The sequence below is a fragment of the Nicotiana tabacum genome, chromosome 10 (genome assembly GCF_000715075.1).
Source record: "Nicotiana tabacum cultivar K326 chromosome 10, ASM71507v2, whole genome shotgun sequence".
NCBI classification, from domain to species: Eukaryota; Viridiplantae; Streptophyta; class Magnoliopsida; order Solanales; family Solanaceae; genus Nicotiana; species Nicotiana tabacum.
The window spans coordinates 118,206,470-118,221,019 of NC_134089.1; the positions used below are offsets into that span (position 1 = coordinate 118,206,470).

The 14,550-nt window shown below is 33.0% G+C and overlaps 1 non-coding gene across 1 annotated transcript; it reads left to right on the forward strand.

Moving 5' to 3' along the window:
* Positions 1 to 3,880: 3,880 nt before the first annotated feature.
* On the forward strand, positions 3,881 to 3,966 carry TRNAY-GUA (transfer RNA tyrosine (anticodon GUA)). Its single transcript is given in 2 exon segments — positions 3,881 to 3,917; positions 3,931 to 3,966. It is a non-coding gene; the product is annotated as a tRNA-Tyr (tRNA).
* Positions 3,967 to 14,550: the final 10,584 nt, after the last annotated feature.

Sequence of the window (14,550 nt, forward strand, 5' to 3'; positions counted from 1 at the left end):
AAGAATCTCTTCATGGACTGTACGAAATCGCTCTTATGTTCGTAGGATCCAACTAGTTCAAAGTGTACTTTTTGGGATACAAGCTTTCTGGGCACAATTGTTTATCATCCTTGCTAAGGTGATAAAAATAGTTGAAAGCATATGTCGATCCTATGTCTGGTCAAAAGCTAATGTAATCACAAAGAAGGCTCTATTAGCTTGGGATAAAGTTTTTCTACCTAAAGCAGGGGGGATTAAACCTCACAAATATGCAACTATGGAACAAGGAAACCATAACCAAGACATGCTGGGACCTAGCTCACAAACAAGATAAACTCTAGATCAGGTGGATTTACACATATTATATCAAAAACCAATAGCTTACTAGTATACCAACACCCCAGCAAACATGCTGGATGGTGAGGAAAATATTTGAAGCTAGAGGAAACATAGTGAACTGGCAGTATGATCAGAAGTCCAAGAAGAGTCTGATAAGGCAGCTATACTTCAACCTTCTCGGGGATTACCCAAGAGTTGAGTGGAAGAATCTTGTTTTCAACAATGTAACTCGTCCAAAGGCAAAGTTTATAATGTGGTTGATGATGCACGACAGAGTTCTAACTGCTGATAGGCTGAGTAAATGGGGGATGCATGTCAATACACAATATGCATTGTGCCAGGTATATGAGGAGACACAAGACCATTTCTTTGTGCAATGTGACTATACAAGGACAATCTTGCACAAAATGTGGCAGTGAATAGGGATACAGGGGGTGAACACCATGAACTGGGATGACTTTAGTCGATAGACCATCAAATGTGCTAACAGGAAATCTCAACAGGCTCAAGTCTTTAAATTGGTGTATGCAAAGACCAATTACCACATATGGATTAGGCGGAATCTTAAGATACTTGAACACAAGAGCAAGTGCTAGAATGATGTTGCCAAAGAGATAACCTATGTCTGCTGTACGCGAGCCTCGCTTGGAATTGTCCATCACCTTAGGAGCTTTCCTTTTTGAAGTATCCTGGTAGTTGAGTAAGTGTTATATTGTTTAGACAGTTTTGTTTGTTTCCGGTCTTTAGATAGCTAGCTTTGTTGGCTTAGCTATGGCTTTGTAAATATTAACATTGGTGATTAATACAATTAAATTAGCTACCACAAAAATGGGCTTTTGATGTATTAAATAGTGTTGAAAGAAGAAAACCTAAATGGAGAACAAAGATAATTTTAGAAGAAACAAGAGAAGGAAAAAAAATTCAGATGAGAAAGGAAGAAGAAAGATAAAAAATAAATAAGAAGACTAGAATATAAAGAAAATAGAGGAAAAATAGAAATAAATTTTCTAAAGAGGGTAACACTAATTAACTATTAGACAGGGCTAAGTGGGGATGTTTTTATGTATAATTTTATTTTCTATGCGCCTTTTGACGAGTTATCTTATATATGTCATTAAAAGAATTAACGAGACAATTTTTAATATATAGAGGGATATAGTTAAGGGGTTTTTAGGGATATTGGATAGTTTAAGTAGGTAACTGATAAAAACGTGATAATTTTGGGAGATTTAGGATATTCAATTTTAACCAAAACAAAAGTAAAATAATTTCAGGTAGCAACTTTTAGGGTTGCAAATTGAAATATAACAGGCGTTTGAAAGGTAGTTGAAACTTCAAACTCGAGTTTGAAAACTCTAAGGCGGCTAAACTTTAAAATTTTTGCAAGCTTCAGCTATTCTTTAAATAAGGGTCCCAAAAACAACAATTTGTGCACGAACATAGTACGGGTCGGAAGTGGTGGTTATTTACAGGGGCTTTTGCATCTATACCCAGTTTTGAGGTCACAATTGAACCTATATCCACTTTTCAAAAAAATTTGGAAGCCTACCAACTTTATGATCAACTTCAGACTTATCGGGTCTAAAGTTAAAAAAATTAGTCTGAAGTGAAAAAATTGCACTTCAAATGCACTTAAGGCCAAATAGGTCTGAAGTGCAACCAATGGTTTCATGCACTTAAGACTAATAAGTATGAAGTAAAAATTGCAGTTCAGATGAACTTAAGGCCAAAAAGTTTGAAGTGCAACAAATATTTTCATTCACTTAAGGCCAATAAGTCCGAAATGAAAATTTGCACTTCAGATGCACTTAAAGCCAAATAGGTCTGAAGTGTAACCAATGGTTTCATGCACTGAAAGCCAATACGTCTGAAGTGAAAAATTGCACTTCAGATGCACTTAAGGCCAAAAGGTCTAAATTGCAACAAACGTTTTGTTACACTTAAGGCCAATAAGTCTGAAGTGAAAAATTGCACTTCAGATGCACTTAAGGCCAAAAGGTCTGAAGTGCAACCAATGTTTTTATGCACATAAGGCCAAATAGGCCTGAAGTGCAAATTGCCGAGAAACAAAATTTGTTCTTCGAATTATAACAATCCAATATACGATTTAATACCTAAATCTACTCCAAATAAGCTTGAAACATAACCTCCAAATATCATCAGGAACAAACCCCAATCATCAATTTGTCAAAACAATAATAAATCTAATGAACCCATTTTGCAATTAAAAAAATAAAGCGTCATAACAGCTCACCACTGTAAAACATCATAAACTACCTTAAAATATGTTCACAAACACCATATAAAATCATTGTCACCCGAAGAAGAAGATGATGAAGGAGGAGAAAGATGCCTAAAGTTGTTTAAAAAGTGAGTACAAGTTAAATTTTTTTTAAAAAGTGGGTATAGATTAAATGAGGGTTACCAAATAGGACGCCCGTGCAATTTTTCCTTATTTATGGGTAGAAATTTAAGGCCCAACATGTAAAAGCCCAACTGAAAAGGCTGGGTCTGCCAGAAATAAGTCTATAAGATCACCTTGGAAGCTAGGGTTTAGAAACATTGCCTTTGAGAGAACAGAGCGAGCTTATGAAACAATGGCGCTCTCGTTCCGTTGCGGGCATATACTGATCTCGAGTCATTTCTTCGTCTCTGCAATTGATGAATTTCATCTTTTGCATCCGTAGAAAGGTCTCACATTTGCTCTTATGTTTATTTCTCTCGTTTTTACTTTTCTGTTTAGTGTTTTAAATGGCCGATCCAATGGGTTCTCGCGTAATAATAAAGATGTGTGGGAGCTCAATTTCACCCGGCCGATATGTATATTTAGGGCAGCCTCCTCAAGGTTTTGCACGTCTGTTCATCGTGTTTTAATGCACGGATTCTGCCCTACATTTTAACTCCGTCTTTTTAAAACTCTCATTGGCTTTCGGATATTGAAATGTCTTTTAAGTGATTTAGAATTGTGATTGAGTAATTCGATTAAGCTTCAAACTTGAAGGTTTTTGTTTTGTCTACCATTAGTAATAAGTAATGGTAGGTTAATCAGTAGTGATAAATTTTGCTCCAACGCAATCTCGTCTAGTTTTTGTTTTTGGCTACACAATTATTTTTAACTGCTTAAACTTCAAACTTGAAGGTTCTTTTTAAGTTGAAGTTTCAAAAGATGAAATGCCAGACCACGTTGTTTATCTATTTGATATTGTAGCGTTTGCTTTCAATAGTACGTGAAAGAGATAAAAATACAGCTAACATGAGTAATTTAATTCATATAAATCGGAAAATCCTTGTCATGGCCATTTTAGCAATCATCATTGCTAGTGACGTCCTATGCTATTTCACGACCTGCTCCGTTGCCTCTTCCAGAGCAATTCTTTTCGTTTAATTTATTCGCATCCTCATCCATGTGTCAAATTGGTTGGAGGTGGTGGGGATTGAATTGAAAATTTGAATGGGTTAGATTGAGTCAAGAAATAAATAATGAAATGGAAAAAATGTCGGACTTAAATTTCATGAGATGGACTAACTTGCCATGTGTTGGTTTTCTATTAATCAATACATTCCGACCTTAACTCAGTTGGTAGAGCGGAGGACTGTAGTGTGTTTGCTGAAATCCTTAGGTCGCTGGTTCGAATCCGGCAGGTCGGAACTTTTTGTCCTTTTTATTAGGTCATAAAAGTCTCAAAATCATTATAGTATTATTTTATGTCCTAAGCTTTCTCCTGATAATAGAATCATCCCCAGCCGACGCACACTATTAATTCTTTTGTAACATTATTGATGAGTTGTGCGTATTGTAACTCTTCATCAATTCTACAGGAGAAAATATGAAATCATCCCAAAAGTCTCAAAATTTTATTAGGTCATAAAAGTCTCAAAATCATTATAGTATTATTTTATGTCCTAAGCTTTCTCCTGATAATAGAATCATCCCCAGCCGACGCACACTATTAATTCTTTTGTAACATTATTGATGAGTTGTGCGTATTGTAACTCTTCATCAATTCTACAGGAGAAAATATGAAATCATCCCAAAAGAAATAATCCTTGTCCAATAGCTAGGAAGTCTAGAGAAAGTTGGCAATCTAGAATAGCCGTTGACTCTATTGAGATGGATCCATCTCCGAAGAGCAGTACTTAATATCAATGGAGGTCTGGTACTTTGCTAAAAGTGTTGCTTTCAAAATTTGATATGTATGTATAAAAAATAATAATTTAATTTATATATACAGTATAATTTGATATGGACGTGATACTGCTTTGTCGGAAAAATTAACTAAATATGTGTGTCAAAATGATCTCTGAACAATTGAACGGTTAAATAATATTGAGTGACTGGACAAATAGGCAGTCTCTAGCGCATTGGTTAAGACTGTGACCTTAATCCAACGAGGTTGCATGTTCGATCCTTCATACGTGGTATCTTAATTTTTCCATGCAATTTAAATGCATTGATGTAATTTCTATACATGGTATCTTTATTTTCCATGCAGAATCCCAAACTAATATATATTTATATTATAAACTTCCTACCTAATTCAATAAGAAAGATTAGTAATCAATATTTTAGTTGATTATAAAATTCTAAATATTAAAGAAATCACTTAAATGATTATTTTATCTAATGCAAAATCTATTTTTAAAAGACAAAAAAGATAACGATATTATATTTTATTAATGGCTTTCGTGCTTTTAATATAACTAATTTTAGTATACGTGTCTCGCACATGTTGCCTAGCGGTTATTGTAAAATTTATATTTAAAATTAATAAAATTAAAATAAGATTAAATACCATAAATGTAAAATTAGTCTGAATAATTTATTTCTTAAATATAAGAGTGAACAACAAGAATATTATCATAATTCTATCTTATAGTGAGTCGAACTAACCTTTTTATTTGACCTCTAACATAAAAAGTCGGAACAACAAAAAAATGGTATTTAACTTGTAAATGCAGCAAAAAATTCCTATAATTGAAAATCTTACTAATACTATTTAGTGTCTAAAATATATCATTAATGTTGTCCATTTAGATCAAAGTTTATTAGAGAAAAGAAGAAGAAACTTAAATAATATGTTGAAGGAGTAAATAGAGATGGAAGTTAGAGTATACTTAAGCATTGATAATTGCAAAAATTATCACACTCAAATCTAAAAAAAAAAAAAAAAAAAAAAAACTTAAAAAAAATAGTTGTTCCTTAAAGAAAATCGAACATGTCATACTATTGGCTTATTCATGCAACAAATAGTTATTTGTTCTTTGCATCAAAATTAATATGGACTAAATCATAGCTTGGAAAGGCATGATAAAATTGTAAAGTAGCTTCTTTTTTGGTCCAATTGAATATAAATAGATACATTATGTTCGTTGAAAATATAAACCTCCAATCTACTTGATTATTGTAACTCAAAGATTAAAGAAGAATTACCTTTAGAAAATAGTTAATCGGCCTCAATGTTCTATTGATAATGGTGACAATCATATTTGCAAATAATATTTATATAATCAATAAACTCTATTAAAATACAAAAATTCTTAGTGAAATGTCGTTTGCCTTTTTACCGTTTAAAAATAAAGTTCACATTGAACAAAAATGTAATTTAGGTTACTTTCCTAAAAATGTGTAGAGCTCAAATAAAAACAGAAAAGGACTACCGACTTTATTTTTATGGTTTTCTATGTATTCTCTTTCAATTAGTTCTTTTACATAACAAATTAATGGTTATATTTGGATAAAAACTTCTAAACGTAATGGAATTCTAAATGTATGAAATTTTGTTTCCTACTTTGATTTTTCAATTGTTGCGTCACTCTTTTAATATTATATAGTTCTATGTCAAAGGTAAAAATTTCTAAACCTAAAAGAACTATAGAAGCATATTCCAACTTTCGTTTTTCCTTTTTTGGTGTTAATTACTTTTTTAAATAAGGAAGAAGTTATGAATACCCAAAATTTAATTGATTGCAAATTTCTAAATATAAGAAAAATAACTTAAATTACAATTGTATCCAACGTAAAATATATTTTTAAAGGGTAAAAAGGGTGAACGACATTTTGCTAAGGGCCTTCGTGCTTTTAATATAATATAGATATATATCTATCTATATTTATCTATATCTATATATCTATATCTCTATGCATTATTATAAAAGTACGAATGCTTGACGCTAAATGTTGAATGACAAAATATCCTTAAAAATCAACTTTTATACTCTTAAATATTTTGTCAAAAAATAGTTCCATATTGAATAAAATATTAATATCTAACTAATTTGCCTAATATTTAGGAATCTAATACCAACTAATGATAGAATTCTTTTAGAATTAATAGTCAAAAGTAAAGTTCTAATACCATATTAATTCTACCTGGACAATTACACGGAATAATAGTAGAATTTCACGTGTTCTTAGAGTTCCAAACCCATAATAATCCCACATATGAAATATATATTGGCTCTATATAAATAATTTCATTGTATTCAAGCTTGCAATAAAAAACATCTACACTCGGATCTTTTTAGAGCTAATTCTCGACTCTTTTATTATTATATTTTATAGATTAGATTTGGCTCTCTAACACCCAAGAAACTGCTACTTATTCATCCACATTTATGGGTTATTAAGTAAGATTTTTGTTTGTTCGTTGGGAGGGATGTTATTATAAAGATTGAATTAAGCGGCACTCGAAATAGTGGGAATACGGTCTCTATAGCACCCATCCAAAGGAACAATATTATAATATTTTGCTCAACATGATTATAACTAGCGTTAAAGTGTGTGACCGAATTATGAGTAAGTGGAACTATAATGTTCGTTTTCTTCTCTTTTAACTTGATAGTATGTTCATTCGTTATTCGTCTTTCTTATATACAAGACACTTCCTAAACTAATTTCTTTTATTGTTGTAATAGGAAGAGACTTGAAGAGGAAGATGTAAATATATTAATTAATGGAAAAGATTTAATTTTGGCATCATCCGAAGAGAATGGCTGAGGAAGTTAGAAGAAATAATGAAGGAACTAATGGTGTATTTTTAAACAACAAAGTAATGCACCCTTGTCGTACTTTAAAGTATTTTTAGTTTTGTTGTCCTAGATGAGAGCCATATAATTTAGATTTCTTCTTTACGTAAATATTCAAACGTATGCTTACCTCCAGCCATCAGCCACATCTCCTACACTGTTATACCAACAATCTCCTTGATTATTCTTTTATTAAATGATCAAATATTAAAATTTTGATTCGGACAATATCAATCAAACCATGCTCATTTATTATTTTGGAACGTGCTCAATACATGACGAAGCACAAATATATCTATACAAAAAATTCACATAGTATTATGTCTAGAATCCTTAACCGACACTATGAAATAGAAAAAGATTCGTAATTGATCGAATCGCTACATATCACATTTCCCCCACATCATTTGCTTGAAAAATGATTTTTTTTTGTATGTAATATTTTTTAAAATTATAATTTGAAACTCTTTCATAAAATTGACTTAAAAGTCTCGTGCAACGCACGAACGTAGAAACTAGTATTATTATAAAAGCACGAATACAATATCAGTTTACGAAAATAACCTTAAATTATTGAGCAATTTAATAACTTTATTTAAGATAAAATTGTAATTAACTAAGTTGATAAAACTGCGAGAAAAAAAGAAAATACTTTACTAATTTAACGATAAAAGCCTTCTTTGTTGCCGTGTAGGAGAGTAGGAGACTACATGTGTAGGAGACTACATCAACTCTAGAACCAAAGATCACAAATTTATAAGAATTCATTCCGATTTTCAAAGTAAGCCACTAACATAGAGTAAACTAATAAGATATCACTATACAATCCTATGCGAATTAAATTTATCCTTCAAAAATTTACTGTGCTAGATAAACATTACTTTTTTCTTGATCGTACTTTTTTGTACCTCTTAAATATTAGTTTCACGAACAAGATGCAAAAGAATTCTTTTTGTGATACAATTTTTAGAAGATAACAGATTTAATGAGAAAATTTATAAAGTAATTATTATTTCCCAATTATTAAAGAACAATTAAGAATTATTTTAAGAATATAAGTGTGTGCGAATGAGAAAGAAAAAGGTAGGTAAGAGTCAATACCATTGATGATTTTGCAACCATAAAGATCTAAAAGTGGATTGTCAGATCGATCTTTTACTCTTTGAAGATAAAATATATAGTGGATAAAATTATAATTACGATTCAATATTCAAAACAAGATGTGGACTAATTTTAAGAATATGAATGAACAGAAAATAAATTATTTTTTATGTTAAAACCAAATAATCAAATCTTTCAATTAATTATTAGCAAGATAATCCAATTCAATTATTTTTTAAATTCATTTTGAGTAAAATTATTTTTCAAGCTAAAAAAATAATATTAAGGTACATAATTTATTCTATAAAAAGAGCGGTAGAGATTAAAAGAAATTAGATCACAAAGTAAAAAAAATTAATATAGTATTAAGAAGGCAATACAATTGTCTGAGGAAGCACAATCAAAGCTAAACTCTGAATAAGAACAAGCTTTCAAGATTATATTATAAAGAGTCGACTATGGTATAGCGAGATTATCTTTTGTAGATGTCTCTGGCGGAATAGAAATAATATTCCTATGTCATTACTTGTAAATGTCAGATCAAGAGGCATGATACTGTTAGTAATAATAACAAGTGGTGTACCGACAATGATTTTATTATGAGGTCACACAACTCACGTTAGATTTAATATACCTCTTCAAAAAATTAAATAACAATCATAAATGTATCAAAGTAGAGCAATAATGCTAAATTTATAAGGAAAACCAAATTAATAATATGGGATGAAACACTTATGGCTAAGCGTCAAAGAATCGAAATAATTGCCTAGAGATATATTGGATATCAATGAACCTTTTGGTAGAAAAGTAATAGTTTGTGAGGTGGTTTCTGTCAAGTACTATCAGTAGTTCTAAAATCGACAAAAGCAAAGACCATAAAAGCTAGCTAGCCAAAATTATACTTATCGCCTCAAATGAAAAAAATTCGAATGACAAGAAATATAAAAGTAAGAATAGATCTAAAATTCAGTGCCTTCTTGCTTCCGATTGAAAACGAAAAAAATAATTTAGTTCTTCTAGAACACTTGGTTATCAATCCCAATGGTAATAGTAGTGCATCTAATAAGAAAAAATATTATCATAATTAGATTAAATGCAATTTGTTCAGATTACATGATAGAAATTAAAGAGCTATCTTATCTAGCAGAATTAAATTGATCGACTAAATAAAACGTTAATTGCTAACTTTTATGGTAAAAATAAAATATTTTTTAGTTTTGATTCAATAGAAGATGATACCAACAATTACTACCAAAAAGAATACTCAAATACTTTAATATCAAATGACCTACCATCCAGGTTTGTTGTCAAGTTCATTATTTCTTACGTATATTAGTGTCACCATATATATAATAAACTAAGGCAAAATTGATCTTCCATTGCATATAGTTTAATTTTGAAGAAAAATATGCCCGTCATGCTACTAAAAAACAAAAATCCGCTAAATAGCATATGTAATAGTACACATATAGTATATAAATTTTTTGACAATAGCATGATATACATGTAGAAATTATGATAGTGGTCAATGTACTTCTAAGTATGTGTTTAACCTTAAAATCAACTTTCGTCTTCCAAAACTAAAGAATATCCTTTTAAATTTGTGTAAAAATATTTTTCAGTATGTTTATGTTTTATAATTATAATACATAAAGTACAAGGACAAATGATGTCGCCCAAACTCACACCACAAATATAGGTTGTGAGGCGGTTGAAGCAATAATAAAAATCCAATGCAAGTCGGAGTCGAATCCACATGGAGTTAGATTTTGGATTAGGTATACACCTAGTGTGACTGTATAATGTGCCCCAAATTATACTTCCATATTTTCAATTGTTGTTTGTACTTTTACTTTGAAGCTAATTGTAATTGTAGAGCTAAGAGACAATATTTTTGATTTTGATTGTTTTTCAAGTTATGAAAGATCTAGGATTGTGACCTCCGCCTAGTTGGTTACCTAACGGATTTAGAGCTTTAGGGCATGTTTGGTTGATCGGGATACAATATAGCAATCATACTCAATTACTCACTCTATACCTCTCGGTAGTTTAAGTGATTTTGCACGATTTGGCTTTCTCAAGTCCAAACGGGTATTTCACAAAGCAAGTGATAAATGCTCTAGTCGAGTCTTGCTATCTCTAAGTGAGACCCTTTAATTGGGGCTATCAATTTCTTGAGTTCACCCCAATTCCTAGTTAGCCAAGTTTTCCTAGACTTAGTCTCTCTTTCTCAAGTAGAGACTAAGTCAAATAGGCATGAATCAATATTTGCAACCATCAATTCTCAAATTCAAGCAAGAACTAGGCTAAATATCATAAATCCAATCATAAATAAGCCCTAAATCAATTATCCATTAAGTACCCATATTAGGGTTGAGTTACAACCCTAGCTAAGGGTTTAGCTACTCATGGAAATTAAAGAAATTAAAGAAGAAACTAAGATAGAATTCATAATACTTGATTAAAGAAAGAAAATCTAATGTTTAAAAGCTAATCTAGCACAATGTTACCCAATACAGTAAATCAAAACAGCTCAGGTGCTTCCAACTTACACAACTTAACCTAAAAATGACAAAAAGTTCTATTTATACTAAGCTGAAAATCTCTGATAAAATTGCTCCTGCGGAGGTTGTACGAATGCACAATTCTCTGTGCGGTCCGTATGTTGAGATTGACTGGTCAATTGGGCTTTTTGTGGTCGCATAAAACTGGGATGCGGCCGCACTTCATTTAATTATGCGGACCGCACTTTTCTGAGTGAGGCCACACACTTGAACTTGGACTAGAGCTGGCCTTCATTATGCGGACCGCACATTTATGAGTGCGGCCATATTTCTTCAATCTTCCAAAAACATGGCTCTCTGATTCTCTTTTTCTGTGGACCACACAATTATGAGTGTGTCCGCACAATAATGTTGCGGTTCGCACTTCTTCATGGCCCAAAAATACAACTCTCTGAACTTCATCTTCTGCGACTGCACTACAATTGTGCGGTCCGCATTTTGCATGGGAATTCTGTCAGAGGCTTCCTCATGATCTGCAGCCGCACTCAATATTGTGCAGTCCGCATTGTGCCCTTTTAGCCTTGTTTTGGTCCTTGTCCAAAATTACTCGTTCTTGAGTTGATTTTTTTTGGCTCATATTCCAACACTCCTACAAGAAAGCACATTTTATTAGTTTTTGGGAATACCTTTAAGCAATTTTGAGCTAAAATGAAAGTAAAAAAGTGCGAATAAGTAGTCAAAATCCCTACTTATCAACTCCCCCAAACTTAAGCTTTTACTTGTTCTCAAGCAAATACGGTAATTCCTACCTCCACAAAATAAGAACTATTTTAGCTGACCTAATATGAATCAATCACCCATCAATTGGGACCAATAATTACCCTCAACACATATGAATTATCAACAATGCAATGATTTGACTTTTTGAGTACAATAGTTCTAATGTGACACTAGAGCATCAAGAATTGACTTTATTCATCAAGGAAGCTCGCTCTTTCATGTAAGTTATTGTGGATCCCAAACTCTTCCTCCTTTAATCTCCGTTAGTAAATCTCACTTTAGAATGTAACACTCAATTTAAGGATTGTGAAAAGCTCGCTCATCTTTCTCAAAAGAATGTCACAAGTACGACTTTAAGTACCATATGCTTGCCCCTCATGTAAATCACCACTAATGTAAGCTCACTCAACTTGAAATCATGTAGGGCTTTTTCGGGATACAATGAATGCTTTCGGACTAAGGTATGATTTATTGACATAGAATGGATTCATCCTTTCTTAAAAACTCCATTTTCTCTTTTTGGCTCATACTTTATCGACTCTTTGAGTCATTTTTTTCCTCGGGGGAACTAGCGGGACTTAGAGTCGCTCTTTCTTGGTCATGATTCTCATTTTCTCCTTCTTTGTATACTCCATGCCTTTCATCTTTGTTTTTCTTTGAATCCCTTCAACTCTTTACTTTATTCCCTTTTCTTTTTGGCATTTTTTTATTTTTTGTTCTTTCTTTCTTTTCTTTGCCTTCCCTTTTCTTTATTTCTTTCTCTTTTTTGTACCTTTATATCACTTTCAAACTCCTTGTCTCTCCCCCAAACTTATGGATTTTCCGATTGTTTCTCAAGAATGTTTAGGAAAGATCGGGCGCCAAGAGAGGGTCATTACAAAATGGATAAAGGCTTGTAACGTGGTTATTGAAAGAAAAAGGGCTTAGGCTCAAATGGGTTGACTAGGGATATCACATTGGTAGGCTATGGAAGATTTCAAATTTCAAATTGGATCAAGGAGAGTCTACAATAATTTTTCAAGCTAAGCTACACTTAGATATTCTCCTAGAAAAATATTCGGGGCTGGTTCTAGGCTATTAGCACGGGTACTTGGACTTGCAATTCAATATCTCACCTTTCACGCTGCTGGATAGCTAAAGAGAATGGAGTCAAAGGCCCACAACAATCCTAGTTAAGATTGAGAATCACAAATGGCTCGACTGAACCACTCGATGACTGCTTAAGTCAACACAAGAGCGAAAATGTCACAACTAGAGCTATTTTCTGCCAACAACTTGTTTTTAACCATAAACTCGTAGGTAAATGTGTTGGTACCAAGTGAAGCATGCTTGATACCCTTTTATTTATTACTACTATTTTATCCTAAACATAAAAGAAAACAGACTCAATCCCTTAAGAAAGTTGTCACGCCATTCATCGTTGGGAAGAGCCACCCGGTTCACACAAAACCGACCTTTGAAAAGAACCGTGACATTAAGGAAACCAAAGGCTTATTGTTCACTCAAACGAAAAAAAGAAGCTAACAAATCAAAAAGAAGCTACTAAAGTAAATAAGAAGTTACACTACTAAGAAAAATAGCTAAAGAAACTATGAAATAAACTACGAAATAAACTACGAAAAGTAAGACAAATGAATATACAAACCGAAGGGAAATGAATATATACATCAAATGAAAGGGAAGAATATATACATAACCAAAGACAAAATAAAGATAAAAGAAAAATAGTATAAGAGTTATTACAGGCCAAATGTAAATGTCAAATCAATTAAAATAGACCACCCCCTCTCCTCCCCCGAATAAAAATAAGCATTGTCCTCAATGCTTAACAAAAATAAGAACAAGGAAGTGTAGAGAGTTAAGAGAACTCCCTATGTGATCTCAGTCTGCATGGCATCCTCAGAATACTCGGTCTCCTCTAACTGTATCTCATCATCACCTGGCTGAGGGACAACATGGTTGGTGAGCATCTGGATCATCTCCTCAGCGGTGTGGGCTGCAAGGTCTGGCTTCTAAGACTAGCCTGCTGCTATATGTGATGCCTCAGGTATCGTTGATACTGCTGGGGCTGAAGGTGTTGTCTCCATTAGAATTTTAAGTGGTAGATCACATGCAGATGCTATCTTGGCAACTTTCTTTTCTCAACCTATCCACTGACTTCTTCGAAGCCTGAGATTTCCGTATTTTCTTTACCTGTTAGCCCAATTCCTCAATGACTTCCCCATGTGCCACTAGAGTCTCCATAATGGTTTTTCTGATTTTCTAGGATCTTGGACAATGTTTCCTCCATTGATGGAGGTACTTGAGGTGCTACTGGGGCAGAAGATAATGCTGCAACAACACTAGATATGTCAGACAACTTTGAAGTAGCTGCCTGCATCCAGTTATTGAGACCCACCAATGTCTGGGAGACTCGCAGCGTAGTTTGTGAATAAGTGAATGAGGCTGGCACTGATAATAAAGTTGATGGTCTAGAAGAAGAAGGTGGTGGCATGTCTGCTGCCCAGTAGAAGGACCGGCTACCGTGGAAGGCATGGCATCTGTGGAAAGCTCAACAACTGAATCAATAATTACTACCGTTGGCTCCTCAGACTGGCCAGCGGAAGTAGTTGCCTTACCCTTGAAATTCGGGTTGTCAGCACCCTGCAGGTGGTACCATGAGAAGGGCTTCTTGGCCTTAACGTTTGTATCGTATTGTCTCGGCTCCACCTTTGCATCATTGAAGTACTCTGTGAGGAAGTTTGGGTAAGGATAGGATCTCTCATCTTTCTAGATAACTAATGTGATTTTGGTTGACATTATGGCACCCACATTGATTGGG